We start from the raw sequence: 20,928 nt of genomic DNA, 5'->3' as shown, positions 1-20,928 counted from the left end.
ATTGTAGCCTATCCCGATTGCGGTTTGTCGTATCGCGACATTGCTGCTCGCTTTGGTCGAGATCCAGTGACTGTTAGCAGAATATGGAATCGGTGCGTTCAGGAGGGTAATGCGGAACGCCGTGCTGGATCCCAACGGCCTCGTATTACTAGCAGTCGAGATGACAGGCATCTTATCCTCATGGCTGTAACGGATGGTGCAGCCACGTCTCGATCCCTGAGTCAACAGATGGGGACGTTTGCAAGACAACAACCATCTGCACGAACAGTTCGACGGCGTTTGCAGCAGCATGGACTATCAGCACGGAGACCATGGCTGCGGTTACCCTTGACGCTGCATCACAGACAGGAGCGCCTGCGATGGTGTACTCAGCGATGAACCCGGGTGCACGAATGGCAAAATGTCATTTTTTCGGATGTTCCAGGTTCTGTTTACAGTATCATGATGGTCGCATCCGTGTTTGGCGATAACGCGGTGAACGCACATTGGAAGCGTGTATTCGTCATCGCCAAACTAGCGTATCACCCGGCATGATGGTATGGGGTGCCATTGGTTACACGTCTCGGTCACCTCTTGTTCGCATTGACGGCACTTTGAACAGTGGACGTTACATTTCAGATGTGTTGCGACCCGTGGCTCTACCCTTCATTCGATCCCTGCGAAACCCTACATTTCAGAAGGATAATGCACGACCGCATGTTGCAGGTCATGTACGGGCCTTTCTGGATACAGAAAGTGTTCGACTGCTACCCTGGCCATCACATTCTCCAGATCTCTCACCAATTGAAAACGTCTGGTCAATGGTTGCCGAGCAACTGGCTCGTCACAATACGCCAGTCACTACTCTTGATGAACTGTGGTATCGTGTTGAAGCTGTATGGGCAGCTGTACCTGTACACCCCATCCAAGCTCTGCTTGACTCAATGCCCCAGGCGTATCAAGGCCGTTATTACGGCCAGAGGTGGTTGTTCTGGGTGCTGATTTCTCAGGATCTATGCACCCAAATAGCGTGAAAATGTAATTAGATGTCAGTTCTAGTAGAATTTGTCCAATGAATACCCATTTATCATCTGCATTTCTTCCTGGTGTAGATATTTTAAGCGCCAGTAGTGTAGCTTGAAGATGGTTCAACGAACCCTCTGCCAGCCACTTAACTGTGAATTGTAGAGTACTCATGTGGATGTAGATACAGACGTAGGTGTTCCGAGACGGAGGCTACGTCAGTGATAATAGGTAACGGATCTTATGGAGAGTACAATGTGACCATCTCTACGTTGGCAGCCATTGAAAACGCCGACTTCCTGAGCCGGTCATTCATCAAGTCCAACTTCTCGCACCACAGCGGGTAGAAACGCTTCTGACGTCGGAACAGCAGCATCCGCGGCGAATACGCGAACAGTGGAGCCACTACTAGGCAGTGCGAGGATTCGGCGGGAGACAGAGCGGAGGCCGGCGGCGTGGCCACCTGGAGCCGAGCGAGGCGCGGCCAAGTCCGGCGCAGTTGGAGCCCGGTGGGCGGCTTTATTGTGAGGCGACAATTGGCGGCCGGCCGGTGTTATCAAGGCGGCGTGCCGCGCACAATGTGCGCGCCGGAAGCGCCGCCCCGGCCCCCTCCTTGTGGAGGAGCCACCAGCCACCTGCCACAATGGCTGCGCTTCCTGCCGCCCACCGCCGCCCACTGCCGCCCACCGCCTCGTTATTAACGACTCGCATTCCGCGCCGGCGCGCTCTTCAGCCGCCGTCACTGTCCGCCGCGGCCAGTCGGCGGCCGCGCGCTCTGAATGACGCTCCGCTGCGGAGAACTCAAACACTACCTGCCTCTACTAGAGCCTTCCCATTGTGCGCCGGGACGGAAGCAGCGACCGCGACCGGTGGCGCCGGCTGTAGGAGTTTCGAGCGTGTGGACGAGCCGGTCTGAATAAACTGAGTGGCCGCAAGTCACAGCGTGGGCTCGCCCCATTTGACACACGAATGTTACAGTCAAATGCGGCATAGGATAGGTGGGGGCAAAGGTGCGAACGGGTCAAAGATCCGAATCTAGTGTTATTCCTGCTTGTGAGTGTATTGTGGCAGCTCTGCATCTTCAGTTGAGAGCTTTTACAGTGGAAGATTCAGATCTGTTGCGTTAGTGCTTTGTGGAAGCTTTCGAGCTATGAGGTGAGTTACTTTTCCGGAACTTCCGATGTAAGTATTTACCATGTAATTGACAGCTATCCGTCTGCTATAACAAAACCCCAAAGAAATGTAAGTACAGGGTGGGTCCTGCGTGAGTGCACACGATTAGACGTGAATGTATGCATATCACCAAACCCTGTGGCGCACACACCACATTTACGACCGTCACATGATCCACGCCGGTTCAGAGCTTAATGCGGGCTGTATCAGTGTGAGTGGAGCGCCGGCCGGGATGGCCGAGCGGTTCTAGGCGCTACAGTCTGGAACCGTGCGACCGCTACGGTCGCAGGTTCGAATCCTGCCTCGGACATGGATGTGTGTGATGTCCTTAGGTTAGTTAGGCTTAAGTAGTTCTAAGTTCTATTCTAGGGGACTCATGACCTCAGCAGTTAAGTCCCATAGTGCTCAGAGCCATTTTTTGTGAGTGGAGCAGTGCAAAGGGGGCAATGGTATTCACAGTGGAGCAGCAGGTGTCCGTTGAAGAAGTTTAAGTGGCAATGAAGTTGTGGACAAGGTGTGATCAGTTGTTTGCTGAGAAGTTTATTAGTGTCAAAGTGCCAGCAAGGAGTGCCAAGCAACATTTAGTCCGAAAATGGCGTCAGACAAGACCTGTTTTGAACAAGTCAAAAAGCACTCCGTCTTCAGGCCACGGGCGGCCTACCCGGACCATCCGACCGCCGTGTCATCCTCAGTGGAGGATGCAGATAAGAGGGGCGTGGGGTCAGCACACCGCTCTCCCAGTCGTTATGATGGTATTCTTGACCGAAGCCGCTACTAGTAGGTCGAGTAGCTCCTCAATTGGCATCACGAGGCTGAGTGCACCGCGAAAAATGGCAACAGCGCATGGCGGCCTGGATGGTCACCCATCCAAGTGCCGACCACGCCCGTCAGCGCTTAACTTTGGTGATCTCACGGGAACCAGTGTATCCACTGCGGCAAGGCCGCTGCCTTGAACAAGTCAAAAAACATTCCGAAATGTGCCTGCACACCAGAAAATATGGCTGCAGTTCAGCACAAAATTATTCAAAGTCCTACTAAATTAACCCGACGCCTGTCGCAAGAGACTGGCGTATCACATCGATTATACGGACGAACACTCCACCAGGACCTGCACACGCATCCCTACCGAGTGTCTGTTGTTCATGCATTAAAACCAGCAGATGCTCCTCAGCGCCTGCAGTTTTTCGTTGGTTGCACACTGAGATAACAACGAACAGCTTGGACATGGATCAGTTCTTTATGACCGATGAAGCTTGTTTTCACCTAAGTGGTTACGTGAACTTGCAAAATCACAGATTCTGGGCAGAGGATAATCCGCACAACTTCCACAAATCAGATTGCATGATCAGAAGTTGGGGGTTTGGTGTGCAGTGTCTGCACGCCACGTTATTGGTCCCATCTTCCTTCCTCAGACGATGTCTTCGACCCGTTACATTCCCAACATTTTGAAATCATTTTTGGCAGCATTAAAGGAGGAGGAAAAGTACAGTTACTTCCAACGGTCTGGAGCAACTGCCCGTACAGCCGGCTGAACCCTGGAGCACATTTACACAATCTTCGCGCCTTGCAAAGTTGCTATTAGAGGTCAATCTGGTCGCGGCCCTAGCTGGCCGCCCAGGTCACTTTATCTGTTAGCGTGCAGTTGCTTTGTGTGGGGAGTCCTCAAGTGTAAAGTGTATCGCTACAATCCTCATAGTCTTCAAGAACTGCAGCAGAACATTTCGGATGAGATTGCAGCAAATCCAGAGGTCCAGCTTCGATGCGCCTTCAGCAACTTGCTGACCAGGGCCCAAAAATGCCAAGAGATGAACGATGGTCACTTTCAACGTCTGCTGTAGTCAGGTTGGTACTGTATTTCCTTTTAGGAGTGGCGGTTGCGGCTGGGGCGGCGCAACCAGCAGGGCCAGGAGAAGGGACACGTGAAAGCGGACGGTCTTGGTTTGGATGTGGGAGTTGAAAGGTCGCTGGTTTTAGACGTCGAAGACTCTGAATTCAGACTTTGGATGTGACTTTACGGTGTCGGAGACCTGACAAGCGAGATTCTACTTCTTTATATTCGACGACCCACGGTCGTCTTACCGCCAAAGCGGATTGATAAAAGTAGCATCAGCATCGGTGATAGGTAGGCGTTGATGTTTACAAAGCGGACGCACCGTTACCACTGTACCGTTAATTCCGGTTCCAGTGTTAGGAACGTTTTCATTTATTGTTCAGTCAACCACTGGAGTAACTAAGACATTTGGTGGATAGCTTTTGAATTAGTGATTGAACCTGCAGCTAGGCTTCCCTCCATTTCCCTTCATTTCCGTCCATTAGCTAGTGTTTCCTCCATTAGCGTCGTATCTTCATTGCAATCACCTTTTCTAATAGTATTATGTTATGTCATTGCTCTGAATAGCAGAGCATCACCATAGAATGTCCCACACACACGGACAATCAGAGCACATCTTCCTCGTCAGTTTACTCTGGAAATTCCCGTCTGACGTCAGCAGGCGATGGGCGAATCAGAGCATATCCTGGAACTCTGTTCTGCGGGCCACATTTATTTGCCCCACCCTGCTGTGTGTCGATCTGAAATCGTACGGGAATGATGGAACCGCCCAGATGCTGTCGATATCCGTGAACGCTCGATGAACTCAGCAAGGGCACACTCAGTTATGCAACAAGGCCAGATCAGTCAATCATCCAATCTGTAGCCCCTGCAACTAGTAAAAAGTCTGCGGCCCCTCTTTAGGTACTACATGTTTGCCTGTCTTCTCCGCACACACGTCTCCGTTGTGGTTGCAACCATGTTACAGTCACCTGTATCAGGCACGCCAGCTACGCCATCTAGGCATGTCTTTGGTTCATGGGGGTAGGGGAACGGCGTGGGGGAAGGGGGGAATATGTGTTTACCATGTATAAATATTGCTGTTTTCTGTGGTTATACACACAGTTTGTCCAATTACAAGTACTTGAATTTTAGCAATTTCAGCTGTTAAAATATTGTTCGTCCTTCCAGAAAGTAATGCAGCAAACATTTATTATGATTTTGCTGTTATGGCTGATGTGGACATTGGAAAACCTCCCAGTTCGACTTCTGAAATCTGATAGATACTTTCTACATCTACATGATTACTCTGGAATTCACACAGTTAAGTGCATGACAGATTATTCATAGAACCACTTTTAAGCTACTTTTTTACATGTTCCCTTGCGAGCTCTGATTTCTCTTATTTTATAATGATGGTAATTTCTCCCTTTGTAGGTGGGCACCAACAAAATATTTTCACACTCTGAGGCGAAAGATTGTGATTGAAAATCTGTGAGAAGGCCGCAGCGAAAAACGCCTTTTAAGACGAAAAGGAATTACAGAGAATGGCTGCGATCGGCACTGATTTAAATCGATGAGGAAACTTGAAAATTTGTGTCGGACCGCGAGTCGAACCGGGGCCTCGTGCTTCCTAAGAAAATGCTCTGGCCACTAAGCACCCGGACACAGTGGTCATCGCAATTGCACGGACTACCCTAACACTCTTCCCGCCAGACCCAAATTCTCAGCTCACACCACACACAACTAATGCGTTCCCACTTGCCCATTATTCTCCTCACTCGCGACATTTCGCCGATTCCCGTAAGAATTCGAAAGTGGTTTGCATCTACAGTGAAGAGATCATTAGCCGTCTTCGCCTGAATTATGTGTATGTAGTGTCTATTCTTCCCGACACGTTGATATTGCACTCTTTTGATTTGTGTCATTTATCATGTAGCTGAAATTTTGAGGAGTCTTTTTAGTGCTCATGTGGATAACTTCACAATTTTCATAATCTAGAGCCAATTGGCACTTTTTGCGCCATAGATGTATCTTGTCTACATCATTTTGCAATTCATTTTGATCGACTGACGACTTTACATGCCGGTAAATGACGGCATCATCTGCGAACAATCTAAAAGGACTGCTCGGATTGTCTCCTAAACAGTTTATGTATATCAGGAAGACTTGTCTTGTTTTAAGTTGCTTCGCTACACCGAGGATATCTCCTTGTAAGTTACTCACGTTGACAGTTGTTCTTGACTCGAATTTTGGGATATTCATTTCGTCTTCTTTTGTGAAAGAATTTCGGAAAACCGTTTTTAGTAACTCTGCTTTAGTGGTCCTGTCATCAGTAACATCATTATTATCACGCAGTGAAGGTATTGATTGCGTCTTGCCACTGGTGTGCTTTACATACGATCAGAATCTCTTTGCGTTTTCTGCCAGAGTTTCGTTGCGGAAACTATTACAAACATCTCTCATTGAAGTTCGCGCTAAATTTCGAGCTTCTGTAAAACTTCTCGAATCTTGGGGATTTGGCGTTCTTTCAAATTTTGCATGCATTTTTCTTTGCTTAGGGAATAGTGTTATGACCTGTTTTGTGTATCAAGGAAGCTCAGTAACGTCTCTTATTAAGTTATGTGGTATATATATCTCAATAGCCATCGATACTACTTCTCTGACCCAGCGAGGTGGCGCAGTGATTAGCACACTGGGCTCGCATTCGGGAGGACGACGGTTCAATCCCGCGTCCGGCCATCCTGATTTAGGTTTTCCGTGATTTCCCTAAATCGCTCCAGGCAAATGCCGGGATGGTTCCTTTGAAAGGGCACGGCCGGCTTCCTTCCCCTCCTTCCCTAATCCGATGAGACCGATAACCTCGCAGTTTGGTCTCCTTCCCCAAACAACCCCAACCCAACTACTTATCTGAATTTAAACCTCATCTAGTCTACGCTTACATATTGAGATTGAAAGCAGTGATGACTGTGTCTTAAGTAGGTGTCAAGCGAATTTTTGTCTGCTTTTTTTTTTTTTTAAAAAAAAAAAAGATGAGTTTTGCGTATATTTTTGGTGGGTTGGATGTTACAGTATTCACTCTAGCTACAACAGACTTGTGGTCACTAATCCCCGTATCTGTGATGATGCCCTTATTTGGTCTTGATTATTTGTTGGTAAGAGGTCAAGTATGTTTTCACAACCTTCCACTCTCCCACTGGTCTCCTGAACTAGTTTTTCAAAATAATTTTCTGAAAAGGCATTCAGTACAACTTCGGACGACGTTTTACGCCTACCACCGACTTTAAACACGTATTTTCGCTAACATATCGAGGGTAGCTTGAAGTCACCACCAACTATAATTGTATGAGTGGAATACTTATTTGAAATGACACTAAAGTTTTATTTGGACTGGTCAACGATTGTTTCGTCTCAGTCAGAGGGTCGGTAAAATGCATCAATTATTAATTTGTTCCAGTTGTCAAGTACGGCCTCTACTCATACTAACTCAAAGGAGCAATCTACTTCAATTTTACTACAAGGTAGTCTACTACTGACTGCAATGAACACTCCACCACCAACTGTATTTAATCTATCCTTTCTGAACACGGTTAGTTCCTTTGTAAAAATTTCGGCTGAACTTATTTTCGACTTTAGCCAGCTTTCCATACCTATAACGATTTGAGATTCAGTTCTTTCTATCAGCGCTTGGAGTTCTGTTTCTTTTCCAACATAGCTACGACAGTTTGCAACTACAATATTGATTGTTCCTCTATCTACCCCCTTTCTGTGTTCGTCCTGCACCCTTTCTGTACTTTCCCAACAACTTCTAGCCAAAAAAAAAAAAAAAATCGCCCAGTCCCCTTCACACAGCCTCGCTACCCAGTAGCCGGTTCCTGCACATAGTGGACTCCTGAACTATTTAGCGGAACCCGGAAACCCACCACCTTATGTCGAGGAATCTGCAACCTAAAAGGTCGCAGAACTGTCTGAACCTCTGATTCAGACCCTCCACTCAGCCCTGTACAATGGGACCACTGTCGGTTCTGTCGACGACGTTACAAATGGCGAGCTCCGCCTTCATCTCGCAAGCAAGACTGGCAGTCCTTACTACTTCAGCTAGCCGGCCGAAACAAGAGATAATCACTTCTCATCCAAAGCGACACAGAAGTACCAACAAGACACCACCTGCAGTTCGCTGCAACCGGTGCACTTCAGGGCGCATCGTGAACCACCCGTTCCAATCAACAGGCTATATCAACACCAAATTAAAATTTTTAAATTAGCTCTTCCCTTTTTTTGTAATTAGTAACACGAAGTTCTCGCTATTTATCTGTTGTTTAAGGCTCGTAGAGCAGCTCGTCAAATTCGAACGTCGAGCACAGATTAGTTGACGACAGCTACCTACGATTTTTAGCAGACTGCGGAGGTGACAACTTCTCGGACGTCCAGCAACATGTGTGTGAGAACGCTTTCTCTGAATCCCCTGTGTAGAGGCCGGTTGCTGACGTCAGGATGGTCGATGTCTGCTTCTGCCTCCCCTTCTAGCCTGCCTCCGGCTTGCGCGTCTTGTCTCTCTAGGAGCTAACTTTGGATTCCCATCGCTTTGCGACTGTGCCACTCGCAGCAGTTACCCCAACTGTCGAACTGTCGAAACAAAATTTGAAAATAAATCAACTGCACGGCATTTCCTTAGCAAATTGGTCAAATATATGGTAACGAACTTTGCCACATCATAAAAATTAAATTCGTTAAAACAAATAAATATTTTTAAATATAAAAAACAGTATGATGACATCAGAAGAACTCAGAATTCAAGTACTTGATTGAGATTCTCAGTCCTAGCATCAATGAGACTGCAGCAGTCAAAGAAAGCTTCATAAAGATCGAGATAGAAGTCAGACTATGCCAGGACGCTCAAAAATCGACATCCCTATCTTATGACGCCATGCAGAAAAGAAATGTCAGAAACAGAAAAAAACTGAAACGAAATTTCTAAAGAAGAGCCTCACGGCCGAAATAAAGCAACAGCAGATTGTAAGGGGTTCACCATCCTGCTGGAACAAATGTAATCTCGATGTATTGCTCACTTGCTTTAACGACAATTCACAGGCGCTGCTTGAGACATAAAATATCTTTGCCCCTGTTAAAAGAGAGCTGCAATAGAGTCTGAGGTTAGAGCAGTCTCTGCGGCAGTTGCAGTCGCTCGCTGCTACAGTGTAGTTGTAGTCTGTCGCTGGAAGAGCGCTGTTTACGGTTAGTAGTTGTTAAAGTCACAGTGCACAAGAAATTGTAAAATTTTATTATATGGAACTGAATAATAATTGGGATCAGCCGTAGGGCTAAACGAAACCATGGAATGAGATGATGATGAACAAATGGATAATTGTTAATATAATGAAAAATCAAGTGTAATTCAGTCAACCATCTATTGTAAGGTAAATTTTATTAGTTTTACTGGTATGCACGTAGTTAAGTCACTTGTCTGAGACGTTAATATGAATTTGTTTCAATCTTTTCTTTTGTGATTCGTCCGCACCAGTTGACCCAGACATGTAATATATTCAATTTTCACTTGTAATGGATTGTAGATTTTTATCAATAACTTAAAAAAATTTCAGAATATAATTGTTTTTACCAGTCAACTATAGAAGTACAATTTCCCCTTAAGTCATTGCCAGTCCCGACCCAGTCATTTATCTAAATTAAAATATTCCATAATTTTTGTCAGATCGTAGTCATGTGCTCTTTAGTAATCAGACGACCAGCTGTGCAGCTGTGTCACTAAGTAAAGTCAGTTTTTCTAGTAATTCAGATCTCAGACAAATGTTATCCAGTATTAGTAGATAGGCCAGCATTGTACTAAGCTGTGCCATTTACGAGCAGATATATAGACAGCGTTATCCGGCGACACCATCAAGAGGTAAGAATTTTTCAGTTTATTTCTCACGGACAGATTCAGATTGATTTCACAGCGCCATGGCGTAGCGCTGCATACGTCAAATTTCATCAGTTTTTCATGAGTTAAGATTTATCAGTTTTCATACGTCAGAATTTAATTATCCAAATTTAATTATTTTTATTTTCTATATGGGAAGGCTACACTTCATTATTTTATATTTTTTTTATTTATACAGGAAGGTAACAAGATTAGTTTTTATTTTTTGAGATCAGACAAAGATCTCAGCGACAATAAAGAAAACAAAGCTAGCTTTCTATGGACACATTAAAAGAATGAAACCAGAAAGGGTTGCAGGTAACCATTGACTAAAACTAAAAGACCCAAGTCCTGTGGATAACTACATTAGGATCTAGGAAAGCGTGGAACCAGGGAAGAAGATACAGAAAACAGAGAGTATCAGAGCAGAAATAGCGAGATTATCTATCAGACGAGAAAGCAAGAACAACATGAAGGGTATCCTTGGGAGGAAAGCAAGCAAGAGTGAATGAAAGAATCCTGGAGGGAAAGAGAAGAGCTTTAGAAGTGAACTCATATACAGCTGCTGAAACGATCAAAAATACTGCTGAACATTACAATTACATCACCAGGTCGTATACCACACAAAGAAGTATAAATTTTTGAGTGAGAAAGTGTGGTAGGAAGAATACATGATTAAGTATGTAGGTGATTTGAGGAGATGTAGTGTGCAAAGTTTAGTAAACAGAGAAGGGCAGCTCGTTTTGTACTATCGCTAAATAGGGGAGATGGTGTCACAGACATGATACATGAATTGGAGTGGCAATCATTAAAACAAAGGCGTTTTTCGTTGCGGCGGGATCTTCTCATGAAATTTCAATCACCAGTTTTCTCCTCCGACTGCGAAAACATTCTGTAGGCACCCACCTATATACGGAGAAATGATCATCACGATAAAATAAGAGAAATCAGGGCTCACATAGAAAAATGTAAGTGCTCGTTTTTCCCGCTTGCCATTCGAGAGTGGAACGGTAGAGAGACATCTTGAAGGGGGTTCACTGAACCCTCTGCCAGGCACTTTATCGTGAATAGCAGAGTAATCACGTAGATGTAGATGTAGAGTTGCCACGATAGCGGCATCAACAGCTCTAACGCAGCTGGGCATGGAATCGTACCCATATCTCTCATCCAAGCTCAGATCATCACTCCATGCTGTTTCAGTTACGCTGCCTGACCAAAAAAATGAATCATGAAAAGACATGGTCGGATATTAAAGTGACTTTGCACACTTACATACCGTCGGTGGGTATATAAATGACTACAGTTGTAATTCTCTCTAAAAGGGAAAACGGCCACCAGAGTGAATAAATGTTGTTACGAGGCCTGGTGGAGCATATAAGAGGCGGGAGCAGCATCAGAAGTAGAATGATTACTCGTAAGGGCACAGAGATGCCATGTACTCGGATGAAACAGCGTTATCAGCACCTGATACTGGAAGGGACTCGTTGTGAGTCTATTTGGATCGCCGGTCAATCGTGCAGCATCTATGTTTATGAGGCATTAGGACGTAACAGTGACCCGATTTCTGATTCCTTGGGAAGTTGAGGGCAGGCGTCCTTCTCGTCAAGTTTTCTGTCGACCACATCTGACCATCTGAAGGGAGGAGCTCTGTGTTGTGCACCAAGCACATCGTAAACCCTACACATTTACATCTTCCATCCGAGAATAAGTGATGGACTCACTGCAATATCCTGCGTCGTCCTGCACCATCGGCCGGCTTAACTACAGAACTGCCGCCATATGCTATGCTGCCATGAATATCCCAACACAGACGGCTGCATTTGGATTGATACTGTGACTTGGAAGTATGGACTGCTGACGAGTGGCATCGCATTGTGTACAACAATGAATAGCCGTGGATGAGCACTTACCATCGTTGGCGAGTATGGTGGCAAGCTGGGAGTAGGTCTCCTTGTTCAGATGTTTTGGAGAGGCACAGCAGTCATGGTTTGGGGGCTATCACGTATGACTTTATGTCATGGCTGGTAGTGACTGAGGGAACTCTAATATCACAAGGTTAGGTCACGGACATCATTCGTCCTCACGTGTGACCTCTCATGCGACAGTATCGCGGTGTTATTTTTCAACGGTATAATCTCGTCTACACAATGCACACGACTCTATGAACTGTCTGCGTGATGTTGAAGTACTCCCAAGGACAGCAAGATCCTCAGATCTGTTCCTAATAGAACACGTGTGGAGTCAGCTCGCACGTCAACTTCGTACCAGTGTCAGTAAACAGGACATAAAGGACCGGGCAGAATGGGTGTGGGCCATGTTGCCTCACGAGAGGATACAGCGGCTTCATCACAACCCGCCCAACCTCCCAACCGAATGACCGCATGCATCAAAGCCATAGGGAGTGCAACGTCATGTTGAGAAGTGGACTCATACACCCAAGTTATTTGTGCAATTGACTCGATTTTTTAATGGCTAAAAAAACATCACATACCTTCATAATCATTGATTTCGTTTCCTCCTCCCATTCTGGAGTTTCTCCTTTTTTAGCCAGGCAGTGTATGTTCCGGAGCACATCAGAAGTTGGGGTTGGCGAGTGGTGTTGTGCTGATCTCTGGACAGCCCCTGACCAGATGTTATCAGTAGGTCAGAGATATGGAGAACCAACTGGCTAGGGCAACAGTGGAACACCCTCCGTATCAAGGTATGTTAGGAACGTCCACGCGAGAACGTCACGCAGACCTTGAACATAGTGCACAAGTGTTGGCGTAAATACGACAGGGATACTACTATACCGGCTTCTGTCTAAATTACCCCCTATGCGAACTAGAGATGATCCTGTTGTGTACCTAATGGCACATGGCACCTCATATCATTACACCAGGTACTAGGCAGTTATGATGATCATGTGTGCAATCTGGTTACATCCAATTCCCCCCCCCCCCCCCCCGAGCCTCCACACACGGGTACTGTAATGGGCGATGGGCGAAAATTTGTGTTGGGTTAAATCGGTATTACTAGTAGGTGTCGCCTCATCTTATTATCAAAATTTGCTATTATGGAAAAAAACGAGGTCTAATTAATTGTCTGGAAAGTGTTCTTATATATATTTTTGTAAAATGTTGTAGAGATTGTCGCCTGAAAATATCTGAGCAGCAGAATCCCGTCAACGTCAGGGTGTATACTACGCACGGATGACTGCACAGTTGCGGCTTGCGCCAGAGATAACATCTACGGCGCAGCTGGCCACCTCAAGACTTCGACAGCCGCAAAGAAAAACCAACTACTGTATTGTTGAAAGGGAGAATTAGCGTGCTATGTTCGTTCATCGTAAATCGTTCTCGGTTCGTTCCATGAGATATTAAGTTAGTCGTTGTTGGCTGGTAGCCGGACTAAGATCAGTCGGGCTTAGACTCGTGAGTGTTTGAGTCGTTTAGGAGAATTCTGTGAGATTGTTACCGATTTGTTTGAAAGATATTTACACCGATCCGTGATAATTTTGATTTCACTTTCTGGCGCGAAAAGCGTCAAGTGATTGATTTGTGTGGGAACTTAGAATTTTGTGTGAAGTAGCAGTAGTGGCTACGGTATGTACTAGTTTAAAACTGTTTCTCGTTGTTAGTGGTTTTATGCCAAAACGTTACTGCACAAAGTGTAGTTTGAAAGCTCCCCATCTGTAGGCGATATGCGTCTCGGTTAGATCGGAAATTTTCCGTTTTGTTGTGGGAGAAACGTGACGTTATTACCTGAATGTCTTTATTTCAATTTGAAGGTGGAGAAAGCACACACTAAGAAAATAGTGCCTCTGCGTTGTTGCATTAGTGGCTTTGAAGATGAAAACAAGCACTTAGGAAATAGTGACGTTGCCATATTGTGTTAGGGCTTATTTTGCGACTTCAATGCGAGCGTCAGTGTGTTTTAGTTAATGTTTGGAAATCATTGCATAAATACACGGACTGTGTTATCTTTGCAATTAGGAGAACGGACGTCCTACGTTTGTACGTGATATAGTGAGAACCAGTATAAGTTAGTGTAGTGAGAACCAGTCTAAGATAGTACGAGATTTGCACGCGCGACCGCGAGTTTAGTAAAACGAAAAAGCAAGAACCATTGTTACTGAGCACACGCTAATTGCCTCTCCTATCGTGCGAATGCTGTGGTTTAAAGAATTTCAATAGCAGTGGGTCCGCGGAAACTCAACGCCTGAAGTGGAATTAATTTTGTGTCTCTTTTAAAGTCCAAGCAGCTTAAAAGTGGCGGTGACACCCAGTTTTTTGTTTAATTTTTTTACTTTTCCACTTAGAGGGGGTTTGTTTGATTGACCAGCACTTGTAAAATCAAAGCTGACTTGTACCTGTACATGAAAGAAAACAGACTGTAAAGAGAGATCAGTTTCTATTTTAAACATAATCATTTGCTCCATATTTAATATTCAAGGATATTTTAAAAGCAAAGTTAAATTTTATAGCAAACTAATAATTGGCAAATATCGTAAAGTATAGTGGTGAAAGGGAGTTAAAGATTAAATAAAGAAAAGTCTGTATCGTTATAAAAAGAAAGGACATTAATTCCCAAAGAAATAGGAATGTAAGTTCAGATCTGTTGATTTCCAAAGAGAGAACGTATTTCACATTTCTTATGTTCAAAAAGGAGAGAAATTATCTCCATGATTTTATTTAAAGGAAAGATGATTAATTCTTGAAAGAAAGAGAATTTATTTATGACTGTGAGGGTGAGAATTTTAAAACGAATTAACACGGTGGCATTCAAGTTGTGCAACGATATTGTTGTAGCGTGGTTGCTACGTACGGAAGTTATCTCTGGTTAATATAATCAAGTAAACAAGAGAGTAGATTATACCTCTGAAAGTGCGAGTTAAAATAAATATTGCTTAAAAGTGCAAACAAGCACACTGCTGGTTCTACGCAGTTTGGTTGTGGTTTTGAACTGGAAAGATATTTATACAGTACTAGCGAACACGACAGCTCGTATTTATCTTACAAAAGAGTTGAAAATTTCTTTTATGCCGTTCCTTAACGAGGTGCGTTGTCGCGTAGTAGAGTTACACATTGGAAGATTTAATTTGTGGTTGTGAGTTAGGCCGAATATTTGTTTTTCTATAGTGCATAGCATTTTCTTTGGTGAAAGTTATTTGTACGAACCTTGTAGATATGTTGATAGTCAGACGCGTTTGGTAGCTACCACTAGACTGTAAAACCACAAATAGTACGTGCGGCAATTCTGTAGTACACAACATCTTGCCGGCCATTGTGGCCGAGCGGTTCTAGGCGCGTCAGTCTGGAAACGCGCGACCGCTACGGTCGCAGGTTCGAATCCTGCCTCGGGCATTGATGTGTGTGATGTCCTTAGGTTACTTAGGTTTAAGTAGTTCTAAGTTCTAGGGTACTGATGACCTCAGATGTTAAGTCCCATAGTGCTCAGAGCCATTTGGACCATTTGGACACAACATCTTCGTAGTGGTACGTACTGTGGGCTTTATCGAGAGAATTTCAACATCCTCGTAAAATTGTTTACGTTGTGATATGGGCAGACGTCATTTTGAATACAGAAGTTTTCGCTCACTGGTTGTCTTAGGCACTGTCTTACGTGTGAATTCGAGTGACGCACTTCCAAAACAGACTGATAACATAACTGATAATTATTTGCAATGGATGGTGATCAAAAGTCTGTGCAGGCACTATAAAGGGAATAAGTGATGGTATGAAGAAGCTTAATTATAATATGAAGGGACTAGAAAGTAAACTAGGAACATGTAAGAACAAGACTAATGATACTATGAAAAAGTTTAATGGTAGTATGAGGCAGCTAAAGGATGATATGAAGCGACTAGTAAGTAAACTAGAGACCAATAAGAACAAGTCTAACGTTAATGTAAATAAGCTTAATGATAAGATAGAAGCGGGGCTAAAGAGACTACACGAAGCTAAACTTGATAGGGAGAATTTCAGACCTGATTTAAAGAAGATCAGAGATGGTCAGGAAGAATTACGAAATGAAATTCTTATTTTAAATCATAAATATGAAGCGGTTAATAGTAAAGTATCGTCGGTGGATGGTGCACTTAGTAAGATATCGTCACTTCCTGTGGAACTGGACAAACGTAACGAATCTCAGGAAATGGTGATAAGTTTGCTTAGCCAGAATGTAAATGATCAGATTGAGTAACAATAGATGGATTATTGCACGCCCAGCTACCGTAGTTCTTAAGGATCTAAGTAATAACAAAAAATTACGCAAATACCATGTAGGCGATGACATGAGGAGATATACTGTAGGCAGTATAAAATTAAATATGAGAGATACGAGAGAAGAGGGTAAACCAATATTTGAAGAAATTTTTACTCTAGCAATAAGTAATATGATAACAATGTTAAGAAACGTAATGGCGATACATCAAAGAGATCTGAGCTTAAAAATGACTGAGTACCTAGTCGACAAGGAAATAGGGTACAGTAGAATACGAACTGCGTTATCTTTAAATGCATTATGTGCCGGCTAAAAGAAACGGTTCATTAAGGAGAAAAACGAGTTAGGCATAATACACCTAGGAGTATCTGGAACTTGAGGAGGAAACAGAATACAACGAGGGTGAAGCGATATAAAAAGAGAAAGACTAAAGAATTCGAAATAGAAGGTAGAAGGCCGCGTCCTTACCGTAAGGAGTTGTCTTTGAGTGGGTCGGTATGGGCTCGGCTTGTATCGAAGTCACAGGGTACCCGGTAATAAATTTTGTACTCCAAATTAGTTATTTCGGATTAATTTGTTTAAGATTATGTTTAATGAGTTCGGTTGTCTTTTTCTTTGCGCTACGGGATAGTACTGGTAGCGTTTTCTGTGGTAAAGTTATACGGATATGTGTTATAGTTTATCGTCAGAAAGGCCCTGATACTGTACTGCGAAGGAGCGACACCCGGGTTGTTTCCGTTCTGATTGTTGATCAGTTACTAGGTGAAGTTAAAGAGTTTAGATCCAATCCTCTGTAAGGTCTGTCGCGCTCCTGTATAAGTACTGGTCGGGTACGATAAGTGCATCTGTTAAAAGTATCAATTTTTTTTTCAATATGTGGACTTGCATTAGTCTATCACTACCTTCCACGACGAATAAAACCGATGAGATGAGAGACAGTGTATTGAAAATTATAACTAAAGAATAACCACGGTAAAACAAATCTTACCGTACATTCACTGGAAAAACTTTAAGGGAATAATGAATACCTATCAATTGAAGCTTTGTTCATGTTAATTCTAAAGAAATAGTTTTAAGAGCGTGGTTATTTGTGTCAGTTATCTGACACAGTTTGTGTCAGTTATCTGACACCAGGTGCTAGGGTGTTTTGATGATGATGAATGCAATCTGGTAACATTTCGTTCTCCCCAGATCCTGCGTATGTGGCTATGTCCATCATGATGCTGTACGTAAAAGCGAGACTCCTCTGGAAGCAAGAGGTGGTGCCACTCCTGTGTCAAATATTATCGGCACACCACTATCGGCGCCTCTCTCGTCAAGGGAAGCCGCAAGAGTCGTCATTGTGCTGACGGACCATGGCGCTCCACACGTCTTTGCATCGCCCATGTGGGACTGCTGAAATCCGGCGTGACCTTAAGTGTGGCCCTTCTGAAACAATCGATTCCATATTCGCATGACAACCCTGAGATACCGACCAGTGCGGGAAGCAATATGGTGGAATGATGAAAAGTATAATCTCGATATGGTACTGTTGTACTTCAGAATGAATTCAGTGTGCATGCCTATTTTTTTTTTTTTTTGAAGTTTCTACCGAGCGAGTTCAGAACCAAGCAGGGCATATCGGGGCTGGTGTACTAATTGGTGTGTCAATACGGCGTCAGTGCAGCAGAAGGCAAGGCACTAGTCGAGCATTGGCACACAGCCTCTGAGCAAGACAGCAAAAGAACAAACACCGCAGTACATCAGAACAGGGCAGTATGAAGTCATTCTTCATAGTTCCAAGCACCAGAGCGCCACTGCTGTAGTCATATGTTGCAGAGAGACCCAAGCTCGAAAACCTGGGATAGTTACTGAACTACAGCAATGGGGCATGCAACGCTGACGAGTCCAGCAAATCAGGATAATTTCACTCATCCAGTTAGAACCACTGTGTCATGTATGGGCTCTGCTGCTTAAATAACCAGACCTCTGAAGCTCACATTCACATTCACTCATGACGCATTTCTGTGCTTGTCACCAGTACCAGACAAAATGATGGTCTGTTTACTTTATGTGAAACCACGACAAGCTCTTCGATGGTGGCCTGCCTGCTTGCTGGTATCGAAGCCAATACGTAGCCATCTCGATGAGAAGATTGATGTGCCACCAACCCTTTTAGTATTGAAGGTAATTCGTGGATGATCTGCAAGCTGTCATCCGCACATAGTCTCGGCATGGTGTGTTCATACAGCCCCCCACTCATCCCATGAACTTCTTCTGCAGCCTTGCTCATTCCACGGTTGGAGACCAGGGCCTGTCCTACACTTCAACCATCGCCCTGGACCACACAGACGGCTACACTCAACTAAGCACATGACGGGCCCTCTACGAGAGTGCTGAGCTCTAGAGCCGCTCTGTGCTGTCAAAACGTCCGGTAATGGACAACACCTACTAATATGCCCCCTGTAGCCCATACACCTGCATGCTGGCTACCGCTCACTGACCTGCAGTCACCACTCACCACGATTCACTAGCGGAGCTCGTGAGCGTTTCTCCCAATTGTGTGTTGCACGATGCTACGAGGCAGCTACATTACTGTGTGTATTTATCCTGACAATAAAATGTAATTCAAGATATCACTGTGTCACTGACGCCTCTGGGCATAGCACCCGACCTCTTCACACCACAACTCGGCTGCCTGACCCCAAGTGGCCGTGGGCAACCCGGGCCGCTACAGTACGGTCCCGACGCCACTGAATTCCGACATGTGCTGGTGGAAGTTACTCCGTCTTACACGAAAGATAATACGAGCGTCTCAAGATCAATCACAGTTAAAATGCGATTTTTGAAAAAGAAATCAGCTCTGTAATCGTTCCTTATGTGTACACTGCAAAGCCAAAGAAAGTGGTACACCTGCCTAATATTGTGTAAGGCCCCCGCGAGCACGCAGAAGGGACACAACACGACGTGGCATGGACTCGACTAATGTCTGAAGTAGTGCTGGAGGGAATTGACACCATGAATCCTGCAAGGCTGTCCGTAAATCCGTAAGAGCACGAGCGGGTGGATATATCTCCTGAGCAGCACGTTGAAAGGCATTCCAGATACGCTCAATAATGTTCATGTCTGGGGAGTTTGGTGGCCAACGGAAGTGTTTAAACTCGGAAGAGCCACTCCATCTAGGTAATGCCTTTCTGAAATTCTGATTTCCATATATGTATTATTTCATTAATGTAGGTGTTGAACGAAGTTGGAGAGATGCAGCAGCCTTGTCGTACCCCTTTGTTAGTTGGTACCTCGTTGGTTGTTTTACCACGGAGATGTAGAGTGATATTAGTGTTTTGATATAAATTTTTTACCGCGTTTACTAGATACTTTGGATATCAGCGATTCGTTATTATTTCCCAAAGTTTCTGTATATTGACATGGTCAAAAGCTTTTTTTAAAGTCAATAAAATCAATGTGTTTTTTTTATTATACTCTCTCCGTTTATCTAGTGTTTGCTTTAGAATAAAAACTGCATCTATTGTGGAGCTTCCTTTCCTAAAACCAATTTGTTCCTCATGCAGTACCGCTTTTACTATGACTGTTGCAATACCCACACTGTTCTATGGAAGTGAGACACGGGTGATTACCAAGAAGCAAGGAAGCCGGATTCAGCCACTCACTAGCAATTCTGGACGTGTGGGATGTCGCATTGTCCTGCTGGAATTGCCCAAGTCCGTTGGAATGCACAATGGACGTGAATGGATGCAGTGATCAGACAGGATGCTTACGTACGTGTCACATGTCCGAGTAATATTTCGACGTATCAAGGGTTCCATATCACTCCAGCTGCACTCGCGCCACACCAATGAACAGCCTCCACCACCTTGAGTAGACCCTGCTGATTAGCAGGGCCCACGGATTCATGAGATTGTCTCCATACCCGTACACGTCCATTCGCTTGATACAATTTGAAACGACACTCATCCGACCAGACATGTTTCCAGTCGTCAACAGTTCAATGTCGGTGTTGATGGGCCCAGGTGAGGCGTGTAGGTTGAATCGTGCGGTCGTCAAGGGTACACGACTGGGCATTCGGCTCCGAAAGCCCACATCGATGATGTTTCGTTGAATGCTTCGCACGCTGACACTTGCTGATGGGCCAGCACTGAAATCTGCAGCAATTGGAGGGAAGGGTTTTACTTCTGTCACACTGAACGATTCTCTTTAGTTGTCGTTGGTCCCGTTTTCCGGCTGCAGCGATGTCGGAGATTTGATGTTTTAGCGGATGACTGATATTCACGGTACACTCGTGAAAAGGTCGTAAGGGAAAAATCCCCATTTCGCCGCTACCTCAGAGATGCTGTGTCCCATCGCTCGTGCGCCGACTGAAACACCACATTGAAACTCACTTAAATCTTGATAACCTGCCATTGTAGCAGCCGTAACCGATCTAACGAGTGCGCCAGACACTCGCTGTCTTCTATAGGCGTTGCCGACCGCAGTGCCATATAGTGCCCGTTTACATATTTCTGTATTTGAATACGCGTGCTATACGAGTTTCTTTGGCGCTTCAGTGTAGAATTTAGATGGCAGTATGCCTACCTACGTTTTTCGGCTCCACCGAAATGCTAAACAGTTGTATAATCAGGCATGTTATAGTCTTCATGCCAGTTTGGCGGTTGTTATGCGGCGCCGCGGTTCTTTTCGTCCCTTTACGACGAACCTGCACCTACCTGTGAACATTGTCTCAGCATATCATCAGTAGGGAAGCCGAGCGAAACCTACTGTACTTCGACGTGAACGAGGCTGCAATTTAAGTCACTAATCTACGTTTCGGGAGAAAATTTTCACACGA

General features: G+C 44.7%; 1 pseudogene; it reads right to left on the bottom strand.

Annotated features, from left to right (window-relative positions):
* Positions 1-3,006: 3,006 nt before the first annotated feature.
* On the bottom strand, positions 3,007-3,124 carry LOC126458893 (5S ribosomal RNA; annotated as a pseudogene).
* Positions 3,125-20,928: the final 17,804 nt, after the last annotated feature.

The sequence above is a fragment of the Schistocerca serialis genome, chromosome 2, assembly GCF_023864345.2.
Source record: "Schistocerca serialis cubense isolate TAMUIC-IGC-003099 chromosome 2, iqSchSeri2.2, whole genome shotgun sequence".
NCBI classification, from domain to species: Eukaryota; Metazoa; Arthropoda; class Insecta; order Orthoptera; family Acrididae; genus Schistocerca; species Schistocerca serialis.
The sequence above is the reverse complement of the archived record's forward strand: the minus strand, read 5'-3'. Positions and strand labels throughout refer to the sequence as shown.